The following is a 23,161-nucleotide window of genomic DNA, read 5'->3' as shown; positions in this document are numbered from 1 at the left end:
GTGCTAGGGGCTCACGCACCCTAGCACACAGTCCTCGTAGACCCAAGTGCCTACTTTGTAGGGCCACTCCCCTCGGCATTAGTCAGGACACCGGCAGCTGGTCCGCAGTTGTTGACTAAGTAGCGGTTTCGTCTTTAACACCCACGGAGGCTTCAGTTTAAGTTAGCCACCAGCCAAACTGTAAATCTTCTGCCGATGCCCTGTGCCTACTCAGCGACGCGCACGCTCCGAGCATAGGTGTTCGGCGCGTTGATTGGTCACTACACTACCCCCGCACCCCCCCCCCTCACCCCCACACCCACTCTGTATACAGCCCTCCTACCTCTCAAAACCATGTAAAATACAGTATTTTTCATTTGAAACATGTTCTAATGTTTAGTTTATGCTTTTAATTCAATAACCTTCATTTCCTACAAAAAATAATAAATTGATACATATATATTTAGTAAAGGTATGCAACTCGCCGCTCAATTTTCAGCACTCATCTTAATATGAACTTCATAACTTCAACATTTTTTCACCAATTTTCAATATTTTTGTACCAAATGGTAGGGAATTGATTACTCTTGAAGGAAATAAAGCTGTCATTACAATCATTTCAAGTTATCAGCAGATGTGTAATCTCAAACTCACGGCAATGTAACTCGACAGTGACACTCGACACAAACCTTTTTTCCTATATGCCAAATTCTCCAATTCAAAATGAAAGTACACATGTATAAACGGAAGCATTCGTATGGAGTATTTTCATTTGTCGTGTGAAAACCTTAGACCAATGAAAATACTCAGTACAAAAAATTAAGAGGAGAGCACTCTGTAGAAATATTACTTGCATTATAATTTGGAATTTAACATATAGGAAAAAAGGTTTGTTATAGTTTTATAAGATGTTTTGATTGAACAGTTATTACAAATAATAATATAATTTGATCATATTTATATTCACAATACAATGAAATATTCATTCATTTCGAATAAACTGCCGTTTAGTTGGGTAATTTTGAAGAAAACCCAGCGGTCAGATCACTGTCGAGTTACATTACGGTGAGTTTGAGATTACACATCTGCTGATAACTTGAAATGATCGTAATGACAGCTTTATTTCCTTCAAGAGTAATCAATTCCCTACCATTTGGTACCAAAATATTGAAAATTAGTGAAAAAATGTTGAAGTTATGAAGTTCATATTAAGATGAGTGCTGAAAATTGAGCGGCGAGTTGCATACCTTTACTAAATATATATGTATCAATTTTTTATTTTTTGTAGGAAATGAAGGCTATTGAATTAAAAAATCATAAACTAAATATAAAAACATGTTTCAAATGAAAAATACTGTATTTTACATGGTTTTGAGAGGTAGGAGGGCTGTAGAGTGGGTGTTGGGGTGGGGGGGGTGCGGGGGTAGTGTAGTGACCAATCAACGCGCCGAACACCTATGGCTCCGAGGGGAAGTAAGAAGATTGAGTTGTCTACACGCTTGTTTTCCTCTTGTACTGCCCTACTTTAAAGACACATTTCTACAGTGAATGTTTAATTTCATGTTGGATAAAAGGAATGTTTACGTGTATTAAGAACCCAAATTGGCCAAAATTATTTGGGTAAAATTCCATTCTTTTTATTATTATAAATAAAAGTTAAAGCGAAAAAACATTGTATTTTGTCCAGTATTATGTAGAATCCCAGTACAGTACCTTCTAAGTGTGATCGTGCAGTAAAATGTAGATGTAGATCATAAGATGTAACTATAATGTTACAGGACAAAGTTTACATTTCGACTGCTTTATCTTCTTGAAGGAGAGTTGTTGTTATTGTAGTCTGGGTTTAAGACTGATAAATAACATTTGATTGAACACCACTAAATAATTTCCTTCTATATTTCTCAAAGGGTGGCGAACCCATGAGACTATTGGATAAGTGTACGGTGGAAAATTCTCACAACCACACCGTATTCCCGGCGTGTTCTGTACGAAATTTCGTGCCTTCTCGTACATTTCGTGCTTACAGAAAATACGCTCCTTCGCATCGCGTGCGTATCCGAAAATCAACAGAAAATGAGAAAAAAAAACAGGTATATAATAATCCATGAATGTATTGCTAAATCGTGGCCAAACATTGTTACTCCTGCTATAAAACACAAAAAACTCACTTTTTATTCATAATTTGCAAAAAAAAATACAACTTTTTGTAAAATTTTCCTGTGCGTCTTTTTTTATGTCACGTGACAAAATTTCCTTTGCTCCGTGTTAGATTTATCATTATATACTATTCTTAAAAAGTAACACGGCAAAATATAATGACAAATTAACGTTAAATTTGTTTTTGTCATATTTTTGTGCTATGCATCCTTTTGTTCTAGGAGGGAGCAAATTAATTTATATCTACACACACAGAAACAAAATAAACATATAAATTAAGGCTTCTAGACAGTAAATACAATTAAAAAGAAGCATGCCAGACCTCTTTTTTGCTGCTGTGGAAGATTTGTTTAATTCGAAAATATTTGGGGATATTCTTGCATAAAAGACACAATGAGTAGTTATAAATTACAATTATTTAACAAAATAGAATTTATTATATATAGAGGATATTGAATGAGTGTAGGATTAATACTAAATTTATTGAACGAGTTGAATAAAATCATATTATGCGAGCCTCTGGCGAGCATAATATTGTTTTATTCAACGAGTTCAATAAATTTAGTATTGAATCTACACGAATATAATATTCTATTTATCACATATGTAAAATAAGAACGGTAAACTGTTATCAAGAGTCATTTTTCTTTGACGCGCCTATAGTGTAACGATAACATTAGCGCGCTTTAAATAACGCTATGTTTATAGCGCAAATGACGTGACGTCAAAGTGTTATTACACTAGTGTAATATCGTCTAGTGTAATACCGTTTTTGTGTCGCCTTGAAAAGGTGACATATAGGGGTTACTTTTGTCGGCGGTGTCGGCGGCGGCGTCTGTGTCGGCGTCGTTGTCGGCGTCCCCTAAAGCTTTTCCGGAGCATAACTCAGTCTCTATAAGTCTGATTGACTTCAAACTTGGTATGCATGCTTCTTTCAGTAACCCGAAGTGCAGTTGCATAAGGACCGGTACTCTGCAGTTCTTTTTTTTTGAGTTATTGCCCTTTGTTAATTTTTATACTTTAATTTTGTCCGGGCCATTTCTCTTCAACTAAAAAAGCTATGGACTTGAAACTTCATAGGATGATAGATCTCATTAAGAAAAAATGCAGTGCACAAGAACCAGTACTCAGCACTTCCTAATTTTTGAGTTATTGCCCTTTGTTAATTTTCATACTTTATTTTTGTCCGGGCCATTTCTCCTAATGTATAAAAGCCATGGACTTGAAACTTCATAGGATGATAGGTCTCATTAAAAAGAAGTGCAGTGCACAAGAACTGGTACTCTTCATTTCTTATTTTTTGAGTTATTGCCCTTTGTTTATTTTCATACTTTAAATTTGTCCGGGCCATTTCTCCTTAAGTATAAAAGCTATGGACTTGAAACTTCATAGGATGATAGATCTTATTATTAAGAAGTGCAGTGCACAAGAATCGGTACTCTGCATTTCTTAATTTTTGAGTTATGGCCCTTTGTTAATTTTCATACTTAATTTTTGTCCAGGCCATTTCTCCGAAAGTATAAAAGTTATTGACTTGAAACTTCATAGGATGATAGATCTCATTAAAAAGAAGTGCAGTGCATAAGAACTGATACTCTGCATTTCTTATTTTTGAGTTATTGCCCTTTGTTGATTTTCTTACTTTATTTTTGTCCTGGTCATTTCTCCTCAAGTATGAAAGCTATGGACTTGAAACATCATAGAATGATAGATCTTATTGATAAGAAGTGCAGTGTACAGAAACTGCTGCTCTGCACGTATTATTTTTTTAGTTATTGCCCATTGTTATTTTTCATATTTCATTTTTGTCCTGGCCATTTCTCCTAAACTACATTGTTCACAAGGTGACACATCCGACTCGCGGAGTTCTAGTTATTTAATGGCTTTATTACACTCCTGCGCCTCGGTTTATGTGATAAATATTAAATATAGTATCATAATGAAAGTTTGTTTTACACTTCACTTTTAGCTCGACTATTCGATAAGAATAAGAAGAGCTATTGTTGTCACCCGAGCGTCGGCGTCGGTGTCGGCGTCGGCGTAACCACTTATGTTAAAGTTTTTGTAATACCTCAAATATTTTCAAAGTCCATTGACATATGGCTTTGAAACTTTGCACACTTGTTCACCATCATGACCCCAACTTGTAGACAGGAGAAGGTAACTCTATCAAGCATTTTGACAGAATTATGCCCCTTTTTTAACTTAGAATTTACGTTCAAGTTTTTGTAATACATCAAATATTTTCAAAGTCCATTGACATATGGCTTTGAAACTTTGCACACTTGTTCACCTTCATGACACCAACCTGTAGACAGGAGGAGGTAACTGTATCAAGCATTTTAACAGAATTATGCCCCCTTTTTCGACTTAGAATTTACGTTAAAGTTTTTGTAATAGTTCAAATATTTTCAGAGTCCATTGACATTAACTTTGAAACTTTGCACACTTGTTCACCATTATGACCTTAACCTGTAGACAGGAGGAGGTAACTCTATCAAGCATTTTGACAGAATTATGCCCCTTTTTCAACTTAGAATTTACGTTACAGTTTTTGTAATACCTCAAATATTTTCAAAGTCCATTGATATATGGCTTTGAAACTTTGCACACTTGTTTACCATCATGACATCAACCTGTGGACAGGAGGAGGTAACTCTATCAAGCATTTTGACAGAATTATGCCCCTTTGTCGACTTAGAATCTACGTTAAAGTTTTTGTAATTCCTCAAATATTTTCAAAGTTCATTGACATAAGGCTTTGAAACATGTTGAAATTTTATACTCTTCTTTGACAGCATAATAGGACTCTCTCCAAGGCCTTTAACTGTAATATGGATTTAAAGGAAAAAATTTGCCTTTTTCTTTACTTAGAAAATTTTACCTTTTAATAAAGACTTTTTTTATTATCAAGCACTAAGAATAGTCGAGCGTTGCTGTCCTACCGACAGCTCTTGTTTAAATGTTTTGAAAGATTTAATGCCGGAGAAATGTACTTTTTTCTTGGCGCATTAGGGATAGTTTTTCTGCAAAGTGTTTTGTTTGTTTGTTTGTTTCATTTTACGCCTTTTTCCAACAGTATTTCAGTCATATAGGCGGGTAGTTTCCTAATCATCGTTTCTGGAGAGTTACACCATCTTCGAACTTGAAAAAAATAGGTCACATTGCCCAAATATGGAAAACCTTTTTAACACAATAGAGGTCACATTTTTGACTCAATTGTCATCAAACTTGGCCTGGATACTTGTCTAAGACATTGCTTGGATGCAGTTGATGGGTCAGGGGAGCGATCCAGGGTCATCATGGCACTCTTGTTTATGTAAATCCTTGTCTTAAAATTGTTTGATTAACATACTTTATGCCCGTTTTGGAAAATGTAGAGGACATATCTCCATATACTTACCAAAACATTAACCGAAAATTTGCTTATTGAATTTTTCAAGATACTTTTTGATATTACTTTTAATATATTTATCATTTATTTTAAATTTAGTTCTCTTTGCAGAAACTTCTAATCCAGTTACCTCTCTGGCGTGGGTTCGATCCCCGGGAGATGCTTTGGTAGTTTAGCGCGGAGGAAGGTAGTCTAGTACTGGTGGAACTCTCCAGGAACGATGATTAGGAAACTACCCGCCTATATGACTGAAATACTGTTGGAAAAAGGCGTAAATGTAAAATTAGTATTTATTACATGCTTTTCGGTGGTTTATAGAAATATATCAGTGAAATAAAAACTGGTAATTTCACTGTTTCAAACAGTGAAATTACCACTTTGATAATTTCACTGTTTTTAATTTAAGGCCCTTACGTTGTCTCAGTGAAATACCAGCGTGCACAGTACTGGGTACCAACTTAATGACATGACGTCGTAAATGACGTCACGTTGTATTATTATTTGGCGCGATTTTCATTCAGTATTAGATTAAATGTCTTTTTAAAACGTTTCTTTGCATATAATAAAAAGAAAATTTGTTTAGTTCAGTGTAAGATCGGAATTTATTACATGTTTTGCAGTAGATTACTGAATTATAACGGTTAATTATATTCTGATAATTTCACAGTAATGATTACCAAATATAATTTCACAGTAGCCGAACTATATTTGGCGTAAAAATAAAATATTTATCATTAATGAATGTTTTTTCAGCGGAAATGTAGTCAATCATAATAAAAAATGTACGTGATAACTGTAGTTCGTTAATATTTACGAACGTTGTGCTGAAAAACATCTAAAATCTAAAAATAATCATGGAATTATATTTTGCTTCAACATTGTGACGTCATTATTTGATGACGTCATGAAGATAAGAGCATGACGTTACGCGGCAAAAATCAGTAAAATGGTGTAAATATCGTTAAAAAATCATGAAATAAACAGAAAATTTGTTTGTTTTACATGTGAGATCAAATAATATTTCACTCGTGAACCCCAGCTATTATATTTTCACTCGTGGCTACGCCACTCGTGGAAAATATTGCATCTGGTGTTCACTCGGTGAAATATTTTTCGATCTTACACTGAAACAAACAAATATCCTCTATATATTTCACCTTGTGAACACCAAAAGTTCATATTTCACTCGTGGCTGCGCCACTCGTAAAATATACCTTTTGGTGCTCACTCGGTGAAATACATTCCGATCTTACACTGAACTAAACAAATATCCTCTATATAATGGAAATTTTGTCACGTGACATAAAAAAAGACGCACAGGAAAATTTTACAAAAAGTTGTAATTTTTTTTTGCAAATTATGAATAAAAAGTGAGTTTTTTGTGTTTTATAGCAGGAGTAACAATGTTTGGCCACGATTTAGCAATACATTCATGGATTACTACCTGTTTTTTTTTTCTCATTTTCTGTTGATTTTCGGATACGCACGCGATGCGAAGGAGCGTATTTTCTGTAAGCACGAAATGTACGAGAAGGCACGAAATTTCGTACAGGTCACGCCGGGAATACGGTGTGGTTGTGAGAATTTTCCACCGTACACTTATCTCATGGGTTCGCCACCCTTTGAGAAATATAGAAGGAAATTATTTAGTGGTGTTCAAACAAATGTTATTTATCAGTCTTAAACCCGGACTACAATAACAACAACTCTCCTTCAAGAAGATAAAGCAGTCGAAATGTAAACAGTGTCCTGTAAGATTATAGTTACATCTTATGATCTACATCTACATTTTACTGCACGATCACACTTAGAAGGTATTGTACTGGGATTCTACATAATACTGGACAAAATACAATGTTTTTTCGCTTTAACTTTTATTTATAATAATTAAAAGAATGGAATTTTACCCAAATAATTTTGGGTTCTTAATACATGTAAACATTCCTTTATCCAACATGAAATTAAACATTCACTGTAGAAATGTGTCTTTAAAGTAGGGCAGTATAAGAGGAAAACAATCGTGTAGACAACTCAATCTTCTCACTTCCCCTCGGAGCGTGCGCGTCGCTGAGAAGGCACAGGGCATCGGCAGAAGAATTACAGCTTGGCTGGTGGCTAACTTAAACTGAAGCCTCCGTGGGCGTTAAAGACGGAACCGCTACTTAGTCAACAACTGCGGACCAGCTGCCGGTGTCCTGACTAATGCCGAGGGGAGTGGCCCTACAAAGTAGGCGCTTGGGTCGACGAGGACTGTGTGCTAGGGTGCGTGGTTACTGTACATTTAGGTTATCATTGATATCACTGACCGCCGGAAAGTGACCTATTTTTGGCTCAAAATTCATATCTTTGGCTAATACTCCGTGGAAATTGCATGGAGGTAAATTATCACCACTTTGTGCTTCAAAATTAACTCTTTAAGGCCATGACTAGTGACATGTCCGGGGTCCGTACTCGACAGCAAAAGCTACATTTTGTGGCCGAAAGGGCGGTTGGACCCTCTTAAGCTTTAATTTCAATAAAAAGACTCAATTTACTGGACAGTGTTTCAAAAATATTTGAAGTCGTGAATTGAAATTAATCTTTAAATAATCATCAGGGAAATAAGGACTATTGATTGGCAAGAATAAGATACTGGACAAACCCAGTGTATCACTAAAATAGACACGGCAGCCATGCTTGTTACGAAGAGGCCAATATAGGGGTGTAATTGAAATTAACACTACTAACTCAATTAACTGATTGATTCTTCATGATCCTTAAACATATGAAACATTTTGATATTCAAATGGAATTACGTTCTTTGTCATACGGTTTCATTTTGGTCATCATGTATACTCAACATCACTAATTCCTTGTCATTCATTTATTATACGGTAATGGCATATTTTCATGTGACCAGTGTTAAATTGAAATTGGTCAGAATTAACATATTTTATTTATGCAACAAAGTTTTTATGCAAAATATTTTAAATTTCTAGATTTGACGTTAAACAGAACAAGATTTTACAAATTTCTGCAAAAAGCAATAATTATTTAATTTTACCCATGAAATATGGTGCTATATCAGTCAAATATATTTCATATTTTTTAAAAATAAATATGAAATATAAATAGGAGTCAAAACTCATATTTAATTTAAAGGACTACTTTCGCCGTTTTGTTTGAAAAATCTGAAAAATTTGAAAAAAAAAGAACTTTTTCTGAAAACTATCTAGCTTGATAGAAAATGATCTAACTAAAAAAATTAATCCGAACACCAATATCTTTAATTCAGTATTAAAATTAAACGCTGTACAGACGTTTAAAGAGTTGTTTACATGACGTCACAATGTAGCGCCAAACAGCGCGTGCTTACGCATAAATTACGGAGCGCTGTACAATTGAAGTTGGTAGCAAGCAAGGGGATTCGTTACCATTTTCTTTGATAATGAAATTAAATAAAAAGATTATTTTTTCGTTTTTCGTGAAATATGGTATTTATTTCATGCTTTCCAGTGTTTTATTGTAATATATCAGATGATTATATTCTGATAAACCACTAGTGAAATTTATAAAATATAATTTTCACTGTAGCCGGACTATATCTGAATGCAGATGAAAAGAAAATCAAAACTGAATGGAATAACAGGCAAAAATAAATGCCGTCATGCGTAAATTTTGCTTCTTTCGGAAAAGAAAGTCGATGTCACCATACATTATGCTAAAAATGTAACAAAATTAGAGAAATTTAACAGAACTATATTTCAAATTTGTTGATGTGACGTCATGATGTGATGACGTCACGAAGGAGAATGCGCGACGTTACGCGGCAAAATCAGTAAAAATTACTTAAAATTACTTAAAACGCATGAAATAAAAAGAAAATTTATTTGTTTTACATATAAGATTGAAATATATTTCATTCGTGAACACCAGCTATTATATTTTCACTCGTGGCTACGCCACTCGTGAAAATATTGCATCTGGTGTTCACTCAGTGAAATTATATTTCAATCTTACATGCAAAACAAACAAATATCCTCTATATATTTTCACTCAACATAAATAAAATGCCGTACCGGCTCGTGAAAATATGTGGCATTTTATCATGTTTCGTGAATATATACTCCATATTTCACGAAAAACGAAAAAATATCCTCTTAAAATTTGTGTGTATGTCTGAAACAATCATCATTTTCTAAATATTCTTGTTTGTTGAAAAAATAAATTTTGAGTTACTAAGTAAGAATATTTTTAATATTTACAATCAAGCAAAATATCATGTAAAAATTTTAACTGAAACATGAAAAAACTGAAATGTAATACGATTACCCCGATTTAAATGATGACATTATTACATACCGTTTTCAAAATGGTCGACATATGGTCTACGTTTGGTCTATTAAAATTGACTTTGACTGAATATATTGTTGTTTTCTTGTGTCATACAGCAGAAAAGACCTATATGTTATAGCTTATGACAATTTTTGTACCATAAGTTTCATTTGTTGTTTTCTTTCTGGTTTCAAATCGTTAAGTACCGTGAACTAAGAGGAGCACAGTATATAGCATGTTACAAAAGGAATAAAATCTATTTTATTTACGTTTTATGTAGAGTTTCCTCCCATGGGCATAACCTGTTTCCTTATATGTTTTTTGATTTACATTTCTTTGTAAAAGACAACAACGAGATACTGTTTGAACCAAATTACTTTTAATGTTACGTTACGTTTGTCTCCCAAGATAACGTTGAGAAGAATAAAAGTAAAACCTATCTAAAATAACCTATTAAGGGCCTCAATATTCGGGCATACACAGAACAGATTATTCCTTCTCATGACCAGGTCATGAAATAACTAGTTAACAAAAGTTATGTTAGTACATAAAGAACTGAATCAAGAATATGTACATGTACCGGAGAGTGAGAGTGGTTTTGTTGTTATTTACTTTGAAATAGAAAGTGTGTGGACAATTTTTGAATGGAAGCAAAAAATAAAGCCTTATTTGACAGGAATAGATTTTGTCCGGTTAACTGATTGCCTGGTAAAATGTAGGATCCCAGTATATGATAACTGGTCTTGATAAAGGTCCACTACACAATGTTTCATGCCAAATATCTAACATCTAACATCTAGCCTTTTTTAATTTAGAGAAGAAGATTTTTAAGATTTTACATATATATACATATACATAAACCCCCTGTTTCCATATGTGACACCCCAGCCCTCCTGGCGAGTCTAATTTTGACACTAGAGACAAACTTTAAACAGCGATGGTAGAGAACCTATAGATGATATCATATAGTAAATATCAAAGCTCTAAGCCTTGTACCTTGTACCTTTAAATTTTTTTTAAAGTTTTTGCTCTATGTACATAATGAAAATCAATGACCTCCGGGTTGGGGCCAATTTTGACCCAAAGGCTATAATATGAACAATCTTGGTAGAGGTCTACCAGACTATGTTTGCAGAGTTATTTTATTTAAAAAATATGAGAATGAGTAATCTAAAACTCCCCAGTAACTGTCAATGCTAAAACTCTTTATTTGTCAATTCATAACATTTCCTTCCTATCATATATACTCTAATATTTATTCAGTCTATCGCCAGGTTAAAGTTCCTTTACCGTAAGAAAGATTTCCTTACACAGCATACCAAAAAAATGCTAGTCAATTTCTTAATTCAGTGCTACTTTGACTATGCCTGCTATGTCTGGTATAATGGTTTAACTCAAGTCTTGAAAAATAAATTACAGACAACACAAAATAAAATGATGAGATTTGTTCCAGTGTTCTTATTGGCCCTTCCCATTTTAAATCCCTTAATTGGTTACCAGTTTGTAAGAGAGTTGAACAAATTATGTTATGTCATGTTTTTAAGGTTAAAAACCAAATAGCCCCTGAGTGATGTTTTGTTTCTCAGGAATCTATGCATTCTTATTGTACCAGAATGAGTATTGTCTTCCTAAGGTTTAAAGGCTCTGGGTCAAAGTCTTTTAGTTTTATTGGTGCTTAACTCTGGAACAGTCTTCCAACTTGTAAGACTGAAATTTACAAATTTCATCGTTTGAAGGTAGCCATCAAAAGTCACTTTTTAAGGATGTGTTTTTTAAATTTTCTTGCATGAAAATTTTATGTTTTTCATTTTTTTTACATTATTTTTCGGCTCAGATTTACTGTTTCTTTTTTGAAATTTATTTTATTTTTTTTATTTAGACTTCAAAAACTTTTTTTTTGAATAATCTATGGCATGTTCTTTCCTTACATTCAATTGTATAATCATATTTTAGTTACTCTAAATACACCATAATCCCTGTGATAATAAATCGCAATTATCCTATAAACTGTGATAATTTTTTAATGTTATCTTTTCTTAATATGCTTAACATGATTATTTCTTAATGGGATACTGATTTTTTAATGAATTCATTTATTTTACTTTTTAAATTGTTATAATTTCATTAATGTGATTTTTTTTTATAATAAGTGATATTTTTTATGAAATACCTCTCTTCATGTCATGCTTCCAAATGCTAAGGAATTTTTCGACATTACATGCATGATGGAAAACGACCTGAAAATCACACTTTTGAAATAAGTGCATTCATAAGTGTGCCTACGGAATATTATGATCATTGAAGCTTATGTCTTTACCTAGTTTTTATCAAAGACTTGTTCGATTTTATTTGTTTTAATGAAAACAGCTAGAACTGGCTTGGGAAAAATGATCATTTTGAAAATTTTTAAAAGGAGAAAATTGTGTTGTCAATCAAAATATTTATTTGATATAACTGTAAGCATCAAAGAATTGTATACAAAAAATATTGCGCACAAATTTAAGCCGTTTAATTTCTTAGATACTAATACCGTTTCATGAGTCCGCACCGAAAAGTGTGGCACCGTATACATAAGCGCTAGACTTGCACCGCATCATGATGATTAACGTAATGGTGAATAATCTTATTTCATTTATTGTTGCCCATCTGGGCGAAGCATGTAGATGTATATTAATTATTCACAAACCGGAGGAAAATGCATAAATACTAGTCAACTCTAGAAGCAAACCTGGTTCTTTGTGTGTCCGTAGTAAACACATTGGACCACGGTCACATTCGAAAGAATCTGAGTCTTTACTTTTTTATTTAAATCGGTCCTGGGTGCAAATTGCTGAAAATGTTATGCATATTTAACACGAATATGCATATATAATTTTTACCATTTTATACATACTCTTTGAGATTTTGCTTACGGAGAGAGTTACTTTGGTCCTGGAGATGGCTATCCAATTTTTCGATGAGATGCACACTACTTTCAATCGGTTTTTATAGTGTTCTGTTTGATGCAGTTAAATATCGCCTGTAAAAATTGACAAAATATTTTGTTTAAGTTCAACTATTCGACAAATTAAATGTGAATGGCGCGAAACGTATTTTGTGAGAATGTGAAATCTATTATATTTTTATCTATATGACGGACAAAACTTTAAGAAAATTCAAGCAGTTCATTAATTGTCCGTAGAAGGACACCTTATATTTCAACTGCACTAAATCCATGTGGAAAGTAACGGTTATTTAAAAGTGTCTTCTTACTATTGTGGCTGAATTGAAACACTTTTGTGCGTCGTGTTGGCGCTAGCCAAACGGCGCGTTGTCGGATTTACGTCTTGTCAGGTCGCTAACGAAGTACGCCAAACGGCTCGTTGTCGTGCGGCGTGTTGTCGTGATGTCATATATCGACGACGCAACCTATATCGTTATCGCCTTTCCGTCTTGTCGCTAGCGACAATACGACAAAGCACCAAACAGCGCTGTCGTCTTGTCCGGTCTCTAGCACGGCACCCCAAACGGCACGTTGTTGTACAGCGTGTTGTCGCGATGTCACATTGCCGCTCGGTTCAAATCGAAGGATTGGCCAAGGGATAGGGTGACATCGCGACAACACGCCGCATGACACGCTCATGACAACGCGCCGTTTGGCTAGCGCTTCGCTAGAGACAGGACGACAAGATAAGAGCTTGACAACGCGTCATTTGGGGCTTTGTCGGACGAAAGGGTGCTATCGCAACGCGCAATATACCAAGTCAGCCACGTACATTTTACAGACGTAAAATACACTTTTTGAATAACTCTGCTGGATTATAGTCGTATAATAATACAGACACATTATGGTGACTGATTTGGTACGCCTTTTCGCGTCTAGTTGAACCGAACGACAATGTGACATCGCGACAATACGCCCCACAACAACGCGTCGGGTGACAAGACGACAACCTACCGTTTGTTGCTTTGTCGTGCTGACGCTAGCGAAAAGGCGATAACGATATAGGTTGCGTCGTCGATGTCGACAACGAAACGCGCAATGTACCAAATTTAGCCATCATACATAGTTGCCACCTTTCTTAAATTCAGTCCGACAGCTTTACTTTCGGAAAGGTTGAAAAATGTTCGCATCCAGAACACAATTTATTCACATGTATAAGTGTTTTCATTAGTTTCAGGCTATGATAGACAAATATTGCAAAATGTTTTGCACACATAGGTACGGTGTTCCGTTTCCGATGGTGAAAACACGATGGTACGATGGTGAACATCGCGTTTTCATAGACTCATTCTTTAATGTGTCCCTCCATTACAAATAGATAAGACAGAAGCGATCCTTTTAAAACTATGCACATGTTAGAAAAAATTCAGAATATGATTTTTTGAGACTTTATTACTATTACTATTATATTACCTGATTTAAGGACATTTTCAATCAATACATGTATAATCATTTATAACTTTAAATGAAAGTCTCATCCCTTAAATAATATAGAGGATATTTGTTTAGCTAGTGAGCACTAAAAGGTATATTTCACGAGTGGTGCAGCCACGAGTGAAATATGAACTTTTGGTGTTCACAAGGTGAAATATATTTCGATCTTACACTAAACTAAACAAATTTTCTTTTTTGAACGTTTTAAGAAACGTTTTAAAAAGACATTAAACCTAATACTGAATGAAAAGCGCGCCAAATAATAATACATCGTGACGTCATTTAAAGTTGGTTCCCAGTACTGTGCACGCTGGTATATTACTGAAACAACGTAAGGGCATTCAAAATTCAAAACAGTGAAATTACCAGTTTTATATCACTGGTATATTTCTATAAACCACCGAAAAGCATGAAATAAAATGCCATATCTGTAACTCTTTAAATAAAGAAATACTATAAGTCTCATCATATCAATATACTAAGATATAGGCCTACATGTATGCAAATAACATTAATAATTCCCGGTTTCTATTAAATAAATATGCTTACATTAACAATAACATTGGTGCCAGCTTAACTGGCTGGAATTCAAAATCTAGTAGACAAAAAAAACTATAATGTATAAACTCTATTATCTATTAAAATACTCTAACTTTTAGCCAGTTAACAACACCTATAATCTGTGAAAGAATGAGTTGTGTGAGTGTCTAAACATTAAATGCAGTAACAAATACTGCCTCTCTTTTAACCTTTCATTTGACTTTATTATATAACTAACTGCATATATATCAAGTATTTAAAATTGATAACTTCAGGATGTTATCCTTTCTCTGTTTTGATATATGAACATGAGCACCTATAATGCATAGCTTTAATTATCTACCTTTCATTTTTACCACAGGTTATTTCATTAACAATTTATATACAAACACAGAAAATAATAAGTTTCACATAGTGATTAGAAGATTCTTGTAGCAACTAAACAAACTTGAAAAATCCAATCTATAAGCCAGTAAGATGTCGGCACAGGTTCAGACTGACTTTCTGGGTTTCCAAGGAAATATTGACCAGTTTCTACCTGATCACAGTGAGTCATTTTAAACGCGTTTAATTTACAGGGTCAATTTCTTAATCCGGACAGAATGTTAGTTTAACACCGGGTTCGAACCCTACCTAGACTCTAAACAATTTCAATCCACACGGTCGTTAATGAGTACAATTAGCTTGGGAGAAACTCGTCAAAAAGTTTCAACCTAAAAGAGAAAAAATATAGGGTTATGGTCTGATGCCTTTTTGTGTATTTAGATTTACCCTTCCCTTGTCCGTCCATCCATCCGTCTTTCTGTCCGTCCATTCTCTTTTGTGTCGTACGTAGCTCAAAAAGTATTTGACCTAGTGTCATGAAACTTTAAAGAAATAATAAAAAGATATACAAGTTGGCAAAGGCACCTATTAATGTTGATATGTATGTTAGCCGTAGAATTTTATCCTGATCGCGTCTTAGCTTTAGAGATATTTACAGAGTACCTTTAATATCAAGTCCGCGCTTCAACCAGATGTAGAATGAGAAAATTAGTTTAAGAAATCGAAATGGGCCATAAACATGACTTTTCAAAATTGTCAAATTTCTCCTATTTTACTGGTTCCGAAAAAAACAATGATTATCTAGGAGATAATTCCCAAAAGAACGGCAAGTTAATGATTTCATTCCGTTAGAACTTAGAAACGTTCAATAAACACACATTTGCATTCGTATAATAAGTTCTGTGTAGAATGGATAAAAAAATGAAAATATAAGTGTGAAGGCGTACTTTTTGTGATACTTATGATACTATAGCTGAAAATATTATATTATGTTCTAAGTCTTTTCCAAAGAAAAAGTATAGAAAGTACATGAAACCTTATTGGTCGATTGAATTGTCTCAATGTCACGAAGAAGTGAAACAAGCCAGAGAAGTGTGGTGCCGGGCAGGGCGCCCACGCGGAATAAACCACAAGGAGTATGCAAATTATAAATCTGGAAAGACTAAATTCAGAAAATTGCATAGGGCGGCAGTGAATTCATATTTACGTGATCTCGACCATAAACTAGATGTCAAAGCTGAATTAAATAGTGATTTGTTTTGGAAAGATATTCAGGCACGTAAACAACAAACTAGCGTTTTAGGAAGTAGCATGTGCTTTAATGGAATTAAATACAACTGTCGCAGTGATATAGCGTAGCAGTGGGCTAATTACTTCAAAGATCTGTATAAACCTACGGCTTCAGAACAGTTTGATAAACCTTGGTATGATTTTGTAGAACAATATGTGAGTGATTCTTTTAAAAAAATGAATCTTTAAAATGTTGGTATTAATTTGTTCCCCGTTGTCAGAAATATTATGTAGTAATTTATAAAATAAACCATTTGTCCAGACGCGGTCGAAAGCCTGTCTGCAGTCTAGAAAACACATGTACACTGATGAAGAGTTTTCATGTGCAAAATGTAAGCACTCCCTTAATTAAAAAGATGTCTTTAAACAGCCGAGGTGCTCCTGAAACCCACCTTGTTGAGAAATAATGGAGGATAATATGTGTTTTTTACATTCCCTAAGCAAAATTATTTCATATACCTCAAGTATTGATGAAGTCAGACTAATTGCTCTATAACTGTTGGGATCGTCGTGTTTCTTATTGCCACCTTTATGAAGAGTAATAATTTTACCGCGTTTTAACGAATCGGGTATTTCACCACCTCTTAATATCAATGTATAGAAATTTGCTTATACCGGTGATAAAATGTCCGCGCCACATAACAAGTGTTCGTGGGCAATACCATCCGGTCCACTTGCCTTTCCTCTCGATAAAGTCTGAATGGCTGACTTTACATCTTCCTCGAATATAGTCATAAATCTATTTCCACAAAGATACCAAAGATACTTACTATGATAAATTACAGGAAATTACAGTTATTTGGTCAATAATGCCGATTGCCATATAAATATCTTGCTAAACAGATATTTGTTAATAGATTGATTAGATATGTGAGTGTGGATAGACAGAAACATGGATTTATTCCAGACATATATAGATTACTGCAGAAGTATGATCTGTTGTACGTCATTTATACTTTTATTGATACCGGTGTGTTTCCATCTAAATTAAAATTGAAAAAGATTTTACAGATGAATCAACGAATCAACAAAAGAGTTATTCTTAGCTAAAAACGTTAACACAAGTGCCAGCATTAACATTTCTACTTCACCCTTACAAGATTTCCCCTATGTGGGTTATTATTCTACAAAATCCGGGTCTAAAATGGGTTGCTGAAATACTTGCTAAGGCAGTTGGACACGGGATGTGTTTTTCATATGTGCGTCGTTGTAGCATTTGCAATCTGCTTACAAGTGACATTACAGAACACCTTATGTGTTTTTGTCACAGGAAAGAGACTGAAAGACGTGCCTTCTGGAACGCTATTATATCAAATTAAGGTTTTGACCAATACAGCACATTTATTTGCCATGACTACAGATATCAATGTGAAATTTTTTACATCTCGCATGTAAAATTATCAACTTTCATATTGCTATCGCGCTTGCAAAACTTTTATCTTCACGTTAAAAAAAAAGAAAAAAAAAAGAAGAGGCAGGCAATTTAATCGCTTTATAGTATATGTAGTATTTTGCTCAGACATAAACTGTAAAGTTATTTTTTATTTACCTGCATCGTTTTTTTCTATGTTTTTACTTCTTTCAATAATTAAGATCATTGATTTGTTGAGGAATAATGCTTATGACATCCGTCTATTGATAGTCATTTATGAAGCATGTACACAAAGACTTTCACTTTCTCTTAAATTTTCGTTTTTCGATTAAGATTCAGTTATTGGTACGGAACTTAGTAACTTTGTTTATTTTTGTCACTGAGGATGAATATAGCAATGTTCATTTTTAAAACGAATGATATAAATCATTAACTTTCGCTTTCGTTTAAGACAACTATTTACACCCATAAGTCATACGTTTACAATTGTAAAAGAATTTCATGTTATTGTATCTTTTATATTACAATGTTATGCATTTGTATATAATTCTCTTCTGTTGTATATACATATGTTACGCTCTCCAATTTTGGGGGATAATAAAATGTAACAATAATAATGTACATAGCTTGGTTGTTTAACAAGGGCTTGTCATGCAGTACGGCATGCACTACATGCGCATAAAATGCAAGATTATGAAGACCCAACTAAATCTTTCTTTTAACATGGAAGGTTATAAGGAAAGTCAAACCTCATTCTTTGTACTTATTCTGCCATTCAAATGTCGGCCCTGTTACAACATGTTTGTGGCAGTTAAAAAAAATGCACACATTATTTGCAAATTACTGTCGCATAGTTCTCGCAATAAGGGATACCTTACAATATCAAAATGGAAAAAAGGCAGATGGTTATCAAAAGCATATATATAAACTATATTCGTTTGTTGCCTTTTGTTTTCCTTTTTTTCATATATTTTTCAGATGGATTGATTATTGGCTCGCGAAACGTTCGTCAGTTAATCTTGGTTTGGAAAACCGGCATTGTCAGATGCAATGGTTAACCCGGAGCGGCATGACCTTGGATCTTCTACATTTTGTCATTCATGATTTTGTGTCATTTGTCATTATTTTGTCTTTGCACTCTCTTTGAAGATTTTCATGGCGCGAGCCAGACTTCGTATTCATCTATTATAAATATTTTGTGAGAGCGTATTCCTGTATTTTTATAGTGAAATGTGATAAAGGTTTTGGTTTTCCTCAGGTCATCTTTAGTTTATAGATGTGTCTTGTCTATCGTAGCTAGTGTTAGTGTTTTCCGGATGTTCTCCTTGTATCGGTTGTGGCACAGTAAAACAGATTTTCTTTGCAGACAGGTCGTAAGCAGGTCGTCAGTGATATCTTCATTGCACAAAGGGACTGTTTTTATGTCTGATAAATACTTTTTATTCAGTCTCTTGGCTAAATAAATGAAACTGCCACGTCGATTTTTTGTGTAGCCAGATCGTCTGGCTTTCGTCGGATGGTCTTGAAGAGACTCGATTTTTTCTGCCTGTATTAAGACTTTGACTTGCCTTGTGGGTATAGACTTGGTAGCTGTTGAACTTTTGGTTTGGTTCAAGCATGATGTAGAGGTATGATTTGATTCTTCAACTCCATTTCTCATTAGTTTGAACAGAAGCCCGTCAGTTCAAACTTTGACAACCTTCTTTTCATGGAATGCGTCTTCAAATTTCTGTGCTAGGTCTTTCTGTTGTTCGGTTGAGCGAAATTGTCTAAAACCAACTTGTTGTTACAAGTGGTCCAGGTACCATTTTTAGGCGTGTGTTCACAATCATCTCCATTGTCTTTATAACGCAGCCGGTGAGGCTGCTCTGTAACTTGCAGCCATTTTGGATCCTTCCCTTTCTTGTGAATAGGTGAAACGTGGACAACTCTGCTGCAAACCTCTAACACCCAGGTATGTTGAAACAGACCCTGTTTGAAATAATCGGGAGTGTTGCTTAATTTGTACAGTATATTGCTTGTGTGGACTCTAAAGCGTTGCACCCGTTGCATGCCTTCTTGTCCCTGCTTTTCACTTATAAGAACATATACAAGCGCATGCATGTTGAAAATGACATTTATTATGATATAGCTTGTTTTGTAGTTGTTTCTCTCTCAATGCTCATTTAAACACACTACGTGCACAAAAATATCATAAAACATTGATAAAGGAATCTCAATATGTATATCATTTAAAGAGGAAGTGGTGTGCATCTAAGCCTTAGTTTTTCCTTGCTAAATCAGTGTTTTATGGCAGGTTAAACTTATTGTGATACCTTACGCATCTTGGCGTTGTCTTTTCAGTCTCTATGTATTTTAGCTAGAGATTCTCATTTTATTCATCTCATCTTATCAATTTATTATTAGAAATTGTTGTGCTTACTGTACTTGCCATCTTGTATATTATTTAAAAAATACAGAGAAGATGCTGTATGTACTTGCACAAACTGGTCATATTAGTGTTTTATTTAATTTAGCGACTAAATGACAGTTGTTTGTTATTCATTTCAGTCGCTAAAATAACTCGGACAAGTGGGGATGAATTTCACTATCTGCTTAAAGATATACTATGCTCATCTTAGAGTAAAATAATTTATCCCAGAAATTAATTGAATTGTAATTCTTTCTGCTTAATTTTAATAAAAGAATGTACAAAATGTGCATGAGAAGCTGCATAGCCAATACAATGAGTAAAGTTGGTCTATTCTTAAATAAAACTGCCAGTTTTTTTTTTTATGACAATATATATTCTTAGTGTAGAGTTTAAAATATAAGATATCTTTTTTGTGTGTAGTCAAAACATGTTTATTCTACATATACAAAGAGACTGTTTAGCAATTATCAATAAATATTCAATATTTATCATAGCATAGTATGAGCGTACTACATTTCATAATGATTTGCAATCTCAATGAATAATAAAAAACGCTAAAAAATGCCGTGATTTAGCGCAACAAATACACTGGCAATAACAAAAGTTATCATAAGAACTCTGTGACATCTTCAGAGTTATCACAAGAACTTCGGGACATTTGAAAAATCGGGTATAAATCGGGTGCTTTATGTTTGCAATAGGTAATTATGTATGGCAAGGATGAAGACCAGAAAGAAACAGGTGAAAACTTTTGAATGGCAAGTAATTTGGAAATTTTACTCAAAACTACCGGATTTGAAGCAAGAGGCGATGAAAAAGTAGCCTGTGTATTAGTTTTTGACACACAATACAAGATGTAAGGCAAGCCTAATCATTCACCTAAACTCATTTTTGAATGATGAAAATAACCATTTTTGACGAGTTTTTTTTATAGTATATACAGAGGATATTGAATTAGTGTAGTTTCATACTAAATTTGTTGAACGAGTTGAATAAAATCATATTATGCGAGCCTCTGGCGAGCATATTATTGTTTTATTCAACTCGTTCAATAAAATTAGTATTGAATCTACACGAATATAAATTTCTATTTATCACATATATGTTTCTGAAGGGGGACTTGAATCTATTTTTAGTAGGTCACAAATGTCAAATATGATAGATAATGATTATATACCTAGCAAAGCAGAAATGGCAGATCAGCAAAATTCGAATGAGTTAAGGATGAATATGAGTAAAATCCTGGCTAACGTCATAGATTTGAACCAAAAATACACAGAGCTACAAGAAGATAATATGAAAAATAAACAGAAAATCAAGCTCTCAGAATCGGAAATGCATTCAATTAAGCAAGAAAATACAGAATTAAAGGCTGAGATTGGCTTGTTTAAGAAGCAGACACAGGAAGCGGTTCTTTTAAATGAATCAAGAGTAAACACAGTTATGTCACATTCGATACACGAAATCAGACAGTATTGCACGAAAGTCAATCAGTGCGCAGAAATGATTCATAAAGCATGCAGTGACAAGGATAAAAACATTGAAGTGCAAACAAAGACTCGTACACCTGTAAGCACACAAAAAGAACAAAATGGTCAAACTCAAGAAAAACCAACATATGCGGATATATTAAAACGACAGCAACCTCAGATAGACCAAATTCAAGAACAAAATGAAAAAAACACATAATGACTTTCATACAAGAGAAAGACCCCTCATGCAACAAAATCCTGACACAAGAAGATGGGAACGATGTCCCACAGATACAAATAAAAACGATCTAAATATAAAAGGACAATCAGTAATCGAAGACGACTGTGTCAACTTTAATCATACAGAACAAAACACTACGTCAAATCACCAAACGAATATCAAAGGGTCAAAAATACATACTATTATTACAAAAATACGTGCTAAAAATGACGAATGGCCTAAAAAAGAAGTAATTTTTAAAGGAAAATATCGCGGAAGGACAAGAACGTATTACGTTGGTGGCATTGATATAAACTCGACTGAAGAAGGACTAGAAGAATACCTGCAGGACAGAGGAGTTACACCTGTGTATTTAGCCCTTTTTCAAAGCAAGGCCCGCGATCAAGCGATCGATCACAGTCCCTTTCTACGAAGGCTTTAAGCTAGAAGATCCTCGCTTCTGGCCAAAATTCACGCGTTGCAGACAATGGATGTCAAAACACGCTTGGCAGCAATACAGAGACGCTAACAATCATTATGAGTTGCGGTCAAATTATCATGATAAAAATTGCGACCAGACGGAAAATGCAAATTATTAAAGACCAATCATATGCAATCAAAAATCTGTAAATTACATATCAAAAAACGAAATTCATGTTATAGCATGGAATGTACGTGGGATTATGTCCTCAGCAGCATCACTCAGCAATCTATTAGACATTTGTGATATCGACTGTGCTTTTATAACAGAACATAAACTTTTTGATCACTCAAAATATTTCATGAAATCTATTAATACAAAATATGACGAGTTGACTTATTGTGATCAAAATATAGACCTTTATAACTCTTTAAAATGTGGTAAAGTAGCGATCTTATATAAAAAATCTCTGACTTTCTCTATTAGACATATTGAAGAAATTTTAGATGAACGTATTATAGGGATCGAAATGTATTGCAAAAATGAAATCAGAATTTATGCTTTTTGTATTTATATGCCGTCTGTAAACTACTCGTATGAAGAATATGCAGAATGTTTAAATACACTACAAGCAATATGTGATTCATATTCTGAATATGGTATTATGATGTTCCTTGGAGACATGAATGCTGATATTACTTCTGATAGCAGGTCACTAAACTCGCATCGTAACATACTTAACAATTTTTTTTGAACAAAATGACTTGATATCTCTTGTATTTACCGTATTGTAATGGCCCAAAATTTTCTTTCAAGCCTACTGAAAAAATGTTAGATCACATTATTAT

At 34.0% G+C, this 23,161-nt stretch overlaps 1 protein-coding gene across 5 annotated transcripts in view; it reads right to left on the bottom strand.

Moving 5' to 3' along the window:
- The window catches only part of LOC132759576 (battenin-like), a 295,062-nt gene extending 293,247 nt beyond the window's left edge, over positions 1–1,815 (bottom strand). For all 5 annotated transcript variants that reach the window (XR_009629738.1, XM_060751386.1, XM_060751389.1 and 2 more), the window contains exon 1: positions 1,693–1,815. The gene's annotated coding sequence lies outside the window, so the exon portion shown is untranslated. The remainder of the gene's footprint in view (positions 1–1,692) is intronic.
- Positions 1,816–23,161: the final 21,346 nt, after the last annotated feature.

This window comes from Ruditapes philippinarum, unplaced genomic scaffold (assembly GCF_026571515.1).
Source record: "Ruditapes philippinarum isolate M1 unplaced genomic scaffold, ASM2657151v2 ctg301_1_1_1_1, whole genome shotgun sequence".
NCBI classification, from domain to species: Eukaryota; Metazoa; Mollusca; class Bivalvia; order Venerida; family Veneridae; genus Ruditapes; species Ruditapes philippinarum.
Note: the sequence above shows the minus strand (reverse complement) of the source record. Positions and strands in the feature narration are given on the sequence as shown.